This window comes from Biomphalaria glabrata, chromosome 1 (genome assembly GCF_947242115.1).
Source record: "Biomphalaria glabrata chromosome 1, xgBioGlab47.1, whole genome shotgun sequence".
NCBI classification, from domain to species: domain Eukaryota; kingdom Metazoa; phylum Mollusca; class Gastropoda; family Planorbidae; genus Biomphalaria; species Biomphalaria glabrata.
The window spans coordinates 10,853,282-10,866,400 of NC_074711.1; positions in this window are offsets into that span (position 1 = coordinate 10,853,282).

Below are 13,119 nucleotides of genomic sequence, written 5' to 3' on the forward strand. Positions count from 1 at the left end.
TCCGCTTCGGGTCGATTGCTTCATATGCTCTCTAAAAAAAAATAATGGGAAATCCCGATTTAATTATTAATTCAATCCGCGTTGAAATTTCGCTTTTAAAATTTACAAAAAGAACAAAAAAAATGTTTAAGAGAGCTACCAATGTGTACTTTTCATTCTATTTAAAAACTCTTTTACAGGCTACGAAGGCATTGTGTCTGAAGCGTTCGTTCGTTCGGTCGTGTAACGATTTTCTAATATCCTATATGTAGGTCACAGCTGGGGCTGCGTAGCCACGGAAAATACTGTATTCCTCACTCAGAGACAAGCCTTGCTATTATTAAATGGTTGAAACCTGGAGAGAGAAGATCTACAACGTCTTTGTGGTCAGGATCAAATGTGTAACTAAACAAAGATTTATAAAATGTCATAAAATGGTTCGATTCTTTGTATTGTAAAACGTGGGCGCCTGAAGTAGACACACTATTTTATGACACATCCTCTTTGTTTCCTATGGAACATTTAGAGTGGATTGTTTTGTCATGCCTTTTTTTTTGTTAAGATTTTCGAACTAATGGGATTTCTTGTTCTGTGGCTTTCTTTTTGTGGACTCGATTTGTCTCTTGTATTAATTCTAACTCATCGATCTGATTCTTGACAATATTAAAAGCAGAACTACAAGATGTTATCTGTGTTGAGTCTACAAGGTAAAACAAAGGCACTACGACTGAAGTAAAAATTTGTATAGAAACGCCCTGGCCTCATAGGTATGAACTTCTAGAGTCTGACATCTCTTTAAGTCTACGCAACTATATAAGAATTTTTTATTCTGGTTTTCATCAAGATTGGCCAAATGGTCCTGATGTCTTTAACAGATAAATTGTCACTATTTTTACAACTTACAACATTTTATAACTTTTATCAACTCACTTTGTCTGTCTGGTAAAAAGTTTAAACACATGATTTCTCCTACACCCAATCTCGGATCAAGCTGAAATTTAGCCACAATTATTTCTTTTACCTGACAACGCAAGAATCAACAAAAATTAACCAATGAGTTAATTAACTATTGGTTATAAATTATTTTGTTTGGTATCTCATAAGGGAAAGAAATTGTAATTAACTGAGGTGGGGGTATTAGCTGAATTAGCCCCCTTTAAAGGTCGTCGTCTGAGTCTTAGTGTCCACCAACCTGATAAAATAGGTCAAGACTATAGAAACATGTAATTTCTTGTTTAGTTCTGTATTTTACAAGCATTAATTGATGAGGCAATTAAAAAAACAAATAATGCGACCAAAAAATGTTTCATGAGGGAAGGGGGAGATGTCAAGGGGGGGGGGAGTGACGTCAACTTTGCTTCCAACAGACACAAAATATCAACGGTCAAATAGCGACAGAGAGGGTTCAAATGGGAGAGGATGGAAGGAGGACCAGGCAAACAGTTTCGTGGGGAGGAAGCTGTCAGTGAGTGTAACGGGGTAAGTGGAGTAAGATTTAACTGGTGTGGAATGTGAATAGCTGCTGCTCAAACACACGCCGTCCTGTGTCTACACCGGTCATAAGCACCGGCTATTTAGACAGACCCGTTTCCTCACTTTGAGGTTAAATAATTATTGACCTACTTATCGTGCCTGTGTAAAGATGGAGAGGCGGAGGTGGGTGCCCTGAGAGGAGCGGCGCGGGGGTGCTTAACATGACAGCGCCCACTTTGAGGTCCTTTTTTTTTTTTCTTTAACATTCAACCATCCCTCAGCCTTTAACCCTAACTGTTACGTGCTAAAGCAATATTTACCCCTGTTTTAAACAGAGGCACAGGAACCAGAAGATAGGCTAAAGATCAACGGATTTTTTTTATTTTCGGACTCCTAGGATACATTATATGAGAGAACTTTCTTATGTATACACCGTTCCTAATTTTTTTCAAGCCGAAGCGTCTGATAAATGATCAAAAGGTTGGGGGGAAAAAACTAAAGGAGGGCAAGGAGAGTACGCGAGTAATACGATAAATATTTGAAAGTCCTACCCAACCCTTCCTCCCGCCTCCCCTCCCCCCCAGTTTGAACTTCATTCCCTCTCTCTCTCTCTCAGTTTTGTCGCTTTGTCAAATCTGTTCTGTTTGCGCCCTCAAGTCAATAAATCGAAAATAGTGAGATAGGCGGTGAACTCGTAGTGCAAATCTCTCTCGCGCCCTTACGCAGCCCTCTCCCCCCCCCCCGCACCTCACTCATCTTTTTTTTCTCTCTCTCATTTTCCTTATCCTCCACACCGACTGCTTCTGTACACATGCCCGCCCCTTCTCTCCCCCCCCCCTCATATTTTTGCTTAGATACAGAAACATGTTGATGTTTCAATTAACCACTAAGCCCCACACCGCCCCCCGCTTCCCCTTTGCCATTATCACACTATCCATTTATCTTATTAAAAAAAAAAAGGGGGGGGGGTATTATACCGGTAACGGCAGCTAAACCTCAACAGAAGGAGCTGGACACAAGAGAACGAAAAATCCCAAAAATGTTTCGCTCTATAGAACCATCTATAACTAAAACTGAGTGCGCCCATAATCTAGTTTAGTGTACGCGCTTTGAAAACCAAGTCGATGGAAAAAGATGGCGGGTGTAAGCAATGTGGGTAGGAAGATGGGGGGGGGGGTATTGATCCTTACCTTACCCCCTACCCCCTCTCTTTAAAAGCACCCCTCTCAGACGATTTCTTCATGCTGACCCATACATGTGTGCTTAGTCCATGACCCGAGGGCTAAAGTCCGACCTTTGAAATATTTTACGTCGGTGGTGAACATTCATAGAACTAAACATTGAGTTGAAACCTAGAGTTGTTAGACTGAGGACATAAATAAGTTGAAACCAGAGGCGTAGCTAGGGTGGGGGGAGAGAGGATGAGAATTGGAAAATTCCCCCCACCCTAACCCAAAGGAGTATTTTTTTACAATAAATATTAAATATTACGCAAAATGCAGGGGCCCCTAAAGAGGTCAAGCCCCCCAGTGCCCCCAAATGATGACAACTTCCTAGCTACGCCACTGGTTGAAATCTAGTTCCAAGACTGAGAACATAAATGCGTTTAAAGCTATACTTTTGAGGTTTTGGTTCTTTGACACAAATCGGCACGTTACAGGCCATGCCGATAGCAGTAGCGTAGCAAAGTACCAGTGGACCCGGGCTCAATAATAGGATGGTACCCCCCCTCCTGATAGTTTGATAGTAATAATTACCAAATCAAATCATCATATGTGTATCAGCACATTTACCAATGTTTGTTTGTATGTACAATGTTTTACATGTTTCGGATGTTCCTTCAGAGTTGAAGATAATTTACTTCCTAGTCCAAACCTCCCGCAGGACGACGGGGGATGGGAGCGGGCAGGGTTTGCACCAGGGACCATCGATAAGTCCGAAACGACAGTCCAGAGCGCAAGCCGCACGCACAGGCATTCCTATGCAGCTACTCCCTGTGACATAAGTGTCAAAACAATCAACTTATAACAAGCAAGACATGAAATACATTTGACACCTTTTATTTCTTGCAGTCAAACGTTTTTTTTCGAAGCCCCCTAATGATCATGGGGTCGGGGGAGCATCGAACTCCTCCCATTCATGGTTGCTACGCCTCTGGTCGATAGATGAATGCAATTATACCGTAGGCAAGAAAGTGTGAGTGCAGAAATGGGGGGGGGGGGGGGGGGCTAACCTTACATTCTTTTTTCGCCGACCTTTTAAACAAAAAAAAAAGCAGATGACTTTATTGGTAATGACTACTTAAAACAAACGGCTATTGCACAGCACTAGCGCCGGCAACTTAAATAAACAGTGGGCCAGAAAAAAGGAACAAAAAGAAAGACAACTTTGCAGTGATAAACGTTGATCCCATTTGGTTTACCTTTACTCTGACAAAACAAAAGCGGAATGCTCTCCCTTTGAGGCTTAGCGTCTATGGAGTAGATAATGTTTAGTTCACCTGCCTCTGTGGTCAACGGTTAACGAGGGTGTCATGTTTCCAGTACAACAAGCAACCAATCTTTATTTCCCCACAGATGTCAGGTTTACATCAGATCTGGTTGGACCACTGAGATCCAAACTCGAGTCGAGTGGTCTGCACTTCAACCGCTACACCTGACTAACCAAAAGTAGTTTAAAAAAAAAAAAAAAGCAACCTATAAATTATAAATTATTCATGGTACAATAGTCTGTATTTTATTGAAATTCTAAATTGTAAATTTCAAACTTGGATATTTTTTTGGATACGTCTTTATGTACTGCAGCTATCTAAAAAATAACAAGGTTACAAAGACAGTTTGTGTGGAGACACAAACTCAAAATCGGACCCCGAAGTGGTCCACCCAGGCAGGTAAAAAGGCAGGTTTCAATATTTTCAGAAAGAACATTAGAATGAAATTCTATCAAAGACGAATAACAGAGAAGAATGGAGAAAGAAGGTTGACAGATCTTGTGTTGTGCCCCAGCGGTCCAGCAGACCAAAGGATAGGTGAAAGTGAATGTGAAGTTATATGTGTACCTGGCCTAACTGATGTCTTCTAATGAATATATAATTGCTCTAATTGTTTTGTAAAGGGTCAATCTCTTATTCCTCAAGAAAAAAAAAAATTTCCGTAAAAAAAAAATTCCTTTAGTTCAGTATTTCGCAGTCGTGTAGCAACGATACAGTTCACGAGATAATATGAAAAACTACTTATTAATTGTTTTAAATTATGTCTAACTTATATGCATACTAAATAGATTTTTTCTCTTAAAAAAAGTAAACATTTTTATGTGTAAATGTAGTAGTTAGTATAACAGAACTTACTAAACTTAGCGATACAAATGTAAAAGAAATATTTTTAACTAAAAATATAAAACCGTGTGGATAAATGTGTTAGACATATGGTAAGTTACCGTGTACCCTACTAAGTAGCCTCCCGTGTTTGTTACTATTAATAGTAAATAGTTGTAAAAGTGGTGTATTTTTATGAAAAAAACTGCTTGCATAAGTGATTTTAAAAAATTAGATTTTTCGCTTTCAGAAAAGAAAAAAGTATCCTTTGCATCAGAACTTTGAATGGTCTAAAATATTATGATGTCGGATTTTTTACTTAAGTCTATCTTTTCTAGTTTACGAGATCTAAGCGGGACGGACGGACAGACATTCCACACAAAAACTAATAGCGTCTTTTCCCCTTTCGGGGGCTGCTAAGGGGGTCTACAGATAAGAGAGGCAACCAATGAAACAAGTACTTTGCCCTTGTATTGTTTTATTATTGTTTTGATATTTTAGTGACTCTATTAGGAAATGGTTTATAGAGTCGACCCTTTCATGTACCAAGAATTAGGAATAATTAGCAGCCTTGAATGCGGGTAGACTTTTGTTTGAATACAGTTGTCAATTTTTTTTAATTAGATCAAAAAAGTGCTTCAATAAATCTTGTGATATGAGGTCTACTGCCCATGTTTTTATTTCGTACTACTACCCTAGCTCAAAAAGACACAGTTTTACGATCATTACTTTATCGATAAGAACAGGGGCATGTACATAGAGTTGTCTAGTGAGTGTGCTGCTGGTATCTGAAGCAGAAAACAAGAGTAAACAAGTAATAAATATTTTTGACATGTTGGGTCTCTATCAAATTGGTTTGGCTAAAGCTAAACATTTATGTAATGAGTTCAAATGTAGACATTAGTTTATTGGGGGTTGTTGTTTTTTTTTTTGTTAAATGTATGGAGTGTTAGTTTTTTGTACATATGTAAGCTCTCTGCTCCATAAAAAAAAGTATTCTCTCTCTCTCTCTCTCGTTGTGCATGATATCAAAACAGCAATCCACCATCATCATCTGTCCATTGAATTTCGACGTGGGGTGCTGAGACAGTTCACGTTACCAGTCAGCAGCTGTTCTTAGCCAGATATCAAGAGAGAGGCCGGTCCATTCTTTTACGCTGTCCAGCCAGTTTTTCTTTAGACGACCCTTTCTTCGTGCTCCCTTTTGACAGTGAGTCACGTTTTACAATATCGTCTCTTCACAGTGTTGAGGTGTTTCCCCTATTAACCAGCCAGAGTGTTACCTGTAAAAATTACAGAATAATTTGTCTTCTTTTCCTGGTATGTCATACCAAACAATTTTCTGTAGCATTTGCTCTCAAAGTCTTGAATTCTTCTTTCAGCATCAACCTTCAGTATCCAACTTCTACAACTGTGTATAATTATGTATTGGTAGAAGCGAAGAATGCAGTTTTAATTGTACTTGCCAGCTAATGTAACTCTACCAGGTTTTTCAGTTGGCTCCTGGCAGCGGATGACAAACTTAAACTGTTTTTTATCTCCTTTATTGATCGACCATCTCTTGTTATGTTTGACCATCGTGTATTTAAATGAGTCTACTGGTAGGAAAAGAGATGTCACTCAGAGCTCAGCATAAAATAAACGAATTACTTCGACCTCTAACCCCACATTGTCGTCTGCCAGGAAGTGCTCTAAAATGCTGCGCAGCCTAAGACCTTTTTGAAAAAGAGGCCGGCTAGAGATGAAGCTTCAACTTCCTATCAACCAAAATCGAATTCAGAATGAAGATAGAAAAAAAAAAACAACTTATGATAACTGAGCATTTTATAGAATGATAAATATACAGACTAGTTGAGGCTCTTCCCGGATCTAAACAGATACCGGTAGTGTGTGTTTTCAGAGTTACTCTTACAAAATTTGTGGATAAAAAATGTGGATCACCAAAAGACAATGATTGTTTGATATGAGTGTGTACGACAGACTATGAGTGTCTATGGACTATGATACTATGGGTGTATTAGGCTACGAGTGTCTATGGACTATTGTACACAACTGTAGCTTAAAGTAGGTCAATAATTTTTTTTTTTCGTGTTGCCAATTTATCTAATTTTGTAAGAAGAATAAATCTTTTTTAGTTTCTCTTTATTACGTCTAACATGTTATTAATTTTGAAAGTATGCATAAGGTTAATAATTATTCTTTTAAAAAATATAAGTGTACACTAAATGAATATATGAAGATGCTGTGGCTGAGGGGTAAAGCACTTGGAACTGGAAGTCCCGTGTTCGAATCCTGGTGAAGACTCTAGGTGTACCACTTCGGGGGCCAATTTTGAGTTTGTGTTTCCACACAAACTGTCTTTGTAACCTTGTTTAAATACATCTAGTCCTTTTATTTTTATTTTATTTTTTTATTTCTTCCATACAAGAATGTCTAAGAAAAGAAAAATAATTGCCTCTTTCAGACCTTGCGATCTATAGGGCAGAGAATGTAAAGATCATCTGTTTCTATTGCCGACTGTTAGTTAACAAGGGTGTCATGTGGCCAGCATTACGACCAACCGCCTTTAAAATCCAGACATTAAAATTCCCAGATTAGAACCCGGGACCCCTCGATTCGGAAAGACAAGCACTTCTCCACTCGACCACAACGACCCCGAGTATTTCTACACCAAGAGATTTTCTACGCAAAGAAAAAAGCGGACCAAGAAAAAAAGTCAGAATGACAGACTGTTCATTAAATTGTTTTCTGTGGTCAACTTGTCTAAATCCTTGCTAACTGCACTAATGGCTTTCTGTGCGTTTTGAAGCAATGTTCAATCTACGTTTTTACGGGTGCGTTATCTTTGCATTAAAACGATTCGTTTCGTTAGCCTACGTTCAAATCCACTAAACAAGATTGACAATGTCACCCCGATAAGATCTCGCCAGGCTGCCATTTTGTTTTTCTATCCTTACTTAGAAATGAAGATTGTCGCCTGCAATATCGCGCCATTTTTTTTTCTTCCTTCCTACCGTCTAGCGGTGACGTAGAGTTATTTCTGACAATTGCCGCTGCCAGAGATTTATATTAGGTAAGACAAACACTGGTCTGAGTCTACAACAGAGCGCACCTTTTCCTACCCTTGACAGTCTTTCGGACCAGTATTTGTACGTCTGCTGGAAGTAAATAACTTTCACGTCTGCCCGAGCCTGTGACGCAGGAGACGTTATTTGATTGGAAGCAGTCGAGCCGTAAGTAATGGGAGTTAGCTAGCAAGTGGGAAGGCTGGGGGTGGGGAAGAGGGGGGGGATACGATGCTTGTTCTCTGTATAGCGATTCTGAGCAAACATTCATATAGAGTAAGGGGGGGGGCGCTATAGCCTCTAGATCTATGTGTTAAATATACGTGTGAATTTGAAAAGATATTATAAAAATGTCACAAATGTTAGTCGAAAATAATATTTTAAACAAAATGTGCGGGGCAGGGGTATGTATACGCGTATAGGACTTAGTGATACAAGGGGCAGGGGTGTGTATACGCGTATAAGACTTAGTGATACAGACTTAGTGATACAAGGGGCAGGGGTGTAGGCCTATATACGCGTATAAGACTTAGTGATACAAGGGGCAGGGGTGTGTATACGCGTATAAGACTTAGTGATACAGACTTAGTGATACAAGGGGCAGGGGTGTAGGCCTATATACGCGTATAAGACTTAGTGATACAAGGGGCAGGGGTGTGTATACGCGTATAAGACTTAGTGATACAGACTTAGTGATACAAGGGGCAGGGGAGTGTACACGTGTATAAGACTTAGTGATACAGGGGGCAGGGGTGTAGGCCTATATACGCGTATAAGACTTAGTGATACAGACTTAGTGATACAAGGGGCAGGGGTGTGTATACGTGTATAAGACTTAGTGATACAGACTTAGTGATACAAGGGGCAGGGGAGTGTACACGTGTATAAGACTTAGTGATACAGGGGGCAGGGGTGTGTTTACGCGTATAAGACTTAGTGATACAGACTTAGTGATACAAGGGGCAGGGGTGTATATACGCGTATAGGACTTTGATAGTAAGGTGCGTCTGTATGTTCTGTGTGAAAATTTTTTATTTTGTTTGTTTAGTTTCGTTCTTTTATTTAAACGATTTCAAACTTCAATAGTTTAAATGGAAAATAAAAAAAAAAAAAATACACTAATCTAATTACCCTGACAAAACTACACCACCGTAAAGATCCACATTTGACATAGTGCCACAAGTCTAGACAACATTTGTTGCCAATAACAACGGAAGTTATTACGTGGCACGTGACGTGATTACCCACGAAAGCAATAGATTTCCAGTAGAGCTAAAATAACTAAAGGGCGATAATTTAAAACAAAAGTTTAATTTTTATTTCCGAGTCTGTAGTCACTGTAGTGTTGTCACATTTTCTAGATCTAAACTTCAAAACGGAATGATCGATACAAACTCTCTTTACGGATTTATTCTTTCCATTTATTTCTATTGAGACATTGGATCTGTAGCTATTTACATGTATTGGGCCTATATATAATTCACCTTGTATATTAAGTGCAAGTAGTATCAATAAGAATCACACCACACTGATGATACCTTTGCATTAAACAATGGATCACCATCACAATAGTTGCAGATGTAGGGTCACTACGAAATAACAAGAAATTTAAAAAAAAAGAAAAAGCTGTAAGTGTAATTGTATTAATTAGTTTGGATCAGTCATGTAATTAAATTTGTAATAGATCTAGACTAACAATTATAAACCTGTGCATTAGAAATATTTTTACCAATAGTTTTGTTTAGCGCAATTTCATGCCTTTAGCTTTCTCAATGCACTATGATCCGATCACTTAACAATTATCTGGACCAGTTGGGAAAAGAGGGAGGGGGGGGGGCAGAAAGAGGTGGGTATTTGCTATATGGATGAAGGTTACCATTATCGCCTTTTTATGCATTTTATTTATTTATTTTTTAAAATTGTACGACTTCAATTTGAACTCGAGGGATCAAGCCTCATCAAACCAACACACTAACTACTGTGCCAGCGAAGTGCTCATAATTATCTATTGTTAGTTTCAAACTTTTAACCAACGACCTAATTGTCTACACATAGAATAAAAGGGACTAATAGTTTTATACCGCCACATCAGTCAAGTACCTCTACAATTTCTTTCACTTGTTCAATACCAGACAAAATAATTAATTTCCACCAATTAATTAAAGAATTTGGAAATTTTTGTTATTGATTCTTGTTTTGTTAGGTACAAGAAATAATTGTGCAAAGTTTCAACTTGATCCGAGAATGGGTGTGGGAGAAAAAAAGTGTTCAAACTTTTGACCAGACAGACAGAGTAAGTTGATATAACCTTTGTAAAAACCACACGGAACCAACATGACACATTCACATAGCCACTAACACCACTATACACATGCTATGTTTAAAAATTTAAACATTTTCACTCAACTGAGAATATTTATGGATCAATCCGTATCAGCAGAAGTCGGTTTCAAGTATATGGATTGGATTATTACAAACTTGTACACTTAATTTGTCTATTTATTTGTACCAGGAAATACGTTGAATCTATATTTTTTGAGCAAATAAACGTTCTGCCATATTGTCGTCTGCTTATCAACCTCGTTCTGAATACGGGCAAGGGATTAGCGGATATTGTTAAAATATACAGATCTAATTTTCTACTTTATTTTTTCTTACCCCGGATAGTAAATATTCTTTTAAAATTGACACAGAGAAGGAAAGGGAGAGAATTTCACGAAGAATACGTGTCTCCTCAAATTTAATATCATCAATTTTCCTCCCCTTTCCCACAAGACCTCGCCACACTCCCCCTCCCCCTTCCCCCCAGAAGGCAAACATTGGGTAGATGGGCCGAGGGCATATCTTGAATGTCAACAGCCATTTGCTAGGTCAATATTGACAGGAGCCAACCTCGTGTGGGCCATGTCCCTGCAGTTTTATCTACGACACTGGCCACTAAATTCTCCATGCACTATACCATGACCAGAGTCGTGTCCGTGACAATACATGATGACGTGTCCTTTTCAAAAATGTATTCAGCGAAAGAACGTTAAAAATAAAAAAATGATTTCCCCCCACAAACACACAGACACACACACAAAGCCACACACTTGTATTTATCATTATAGCGCCGGCTAACATTATCAGGTCTCCTATGTCGTTGTTTGGGAATCGAACACGCTCTAATAGGTAGCTTATGTGACATCAAACTCAGAAAGATTTTTTTAAATAGAGATTTTTCTTTTTTCCGTATTTTTTTCTTCCCAGACATCAACCAGGAAAACTACTATCTATGCAAGATTTAAAATCTAATGAACTCGGGCGACTATGACTCTAGACCCTATACAAATAAGCGCAGGTTGTAACAATACTTTTGAAAAGGATGTTTATTTCTGATCTAATTCGTAAATGTTCAATTGAATGCTGCGCACAAACGTAGGCATCACAGCAATTTACATTTCCTTTTTTAGCGGCCCACGAAAGGTCTAGAATAGACGCTATTAGTTTTGTATGGTCTCTCTGTCCGTCAGTCCGATTTAGATCTCGTAAACTAGAAAAGATATTGAAAATCTGACATCATGATATTTTAGACCTTTCAAAGTTCTGATGCAACGGCTACTTTTTTCTTTTCTGAACGCGAAAAATTTAATTTTTAAAATCACACAATATCTGTCAACTTTCTTTCTCCATTCTTCTGTCAATTCCCTTTGATAGAATTTCATTGTGATATTTTTCTGAAAATATTGAAGCCTGCCTTTTGACTTGCCTGGGTGGATCACTTCGGAGGCCGAATTTGAGTTTGTGTTAAGCACAATTTTTAATAAATATTTTTAAAAAGGATTTGAGAACAACATTCTAAAGGCTTCGTTGTGAAAATAAGTATGGGTTTGTAACTACCGTTACCTATTGTAAGTAATCCAACATACCCGTAAAGATTTTGTTAAAAGTGTGTTTTTAAAAAAGGAAATACACCGAGCCATCATTGTAGCCTAGACTCTACATAGTAGAGGAAACTCCTCCTTTCTTTCCTTTAAATGATGCTAAAAATAACTGACCTACTTGGCTGCCATGAAACAAGAGTGTAAATATTTCTCTCGGGGAAAAAAAAAAGACTAGGGGGAGCAACTCTTTAATGAATGAGAACAAAAAATCGCGGGCCTACAAAATTCTTGAAACAAAATAGGTCTGTCTAAAGTTGAGCACAGCATTAACTTAATGGATCAATATGCAAGTATTGTGCGCAGGAAATTTGTTTTTTAAATGGGGTTTAAAAAATATTTTTGACATGTCTGCGAATACATTATTAGATTGCAAGTGAGATAAACCGATGCAAGCATCTGTCTCGCCCGGGTGGTATTGAATTACGCCAAATATCAAATCAGCGGATCAACCCAGTGTATCAACTGTGCATACGATTTTCGTAAGCTGTTTAGTTTCAACACACACTCCCTAGCCAAACAGTTCTCAAAACTTTGTGGTCCCAGACACAGAGATTGCCATTATTATGCCAACTCAAGTTGGAATAAGACTTAGCTCTTTAGAGCTAGAGGACTGTGTTAGAAAATATTAAGCAATATGATTAAAATAGATCTAGGTCAAGGTCAATGTTTAGGGTAGATCTAGAGATGATTTACAAGACCAGACTGTATGAGAACCACTGTAAAATTTATCTAGATCAAGGTCAATAGTTAGGGCAGCTCTAGATGGTTTACAAAGCCAGGCTGCATGAGAACCACTGCAGTTATATGATTAAAATAGATCTGGGTCAAGGTCAACATTTAAAGTAGACCTAGCTGGTTTACAAGGTCATTGTTATGGAGTGTGTGTGTGTTTGTGTGTTGCTGCTGTAATTATGGCGAATAATGTTTCTATAAGCTCAATAGATTCTGATGTAATAATTATGGAGAATAATGTTTCTATAAGCTCAATAGATTCTGATGTACTAACGAGGAAGTCGAGGTTGTAAATAGAGCGAGTGATAGGATGGTGGGACAAGCAAGAGACATGTGACAGAAAGGTCTTTTTATTTTAAAGAGGATTCTCACTTCTGTTGTGTTACTACACACTCAACATTAAACTTAAACGCTGTGTCTATAATGTCTATAAAAGTTGCATTCAAATTATGTTCAAGTTTGATTCAGGCAGGCATTTTTAGAGTGATGCGCCTACTAACTATTTGGGGATACAACCCATTGACGCGTTTTAACAGTCAAGCTGTTGGAGAACCACTGCAGAAATACGATTACAATAGCTCTAGCTGGTCTATAGACTTCTATCACGTGAGAACCACCATTGTTATACGATTAA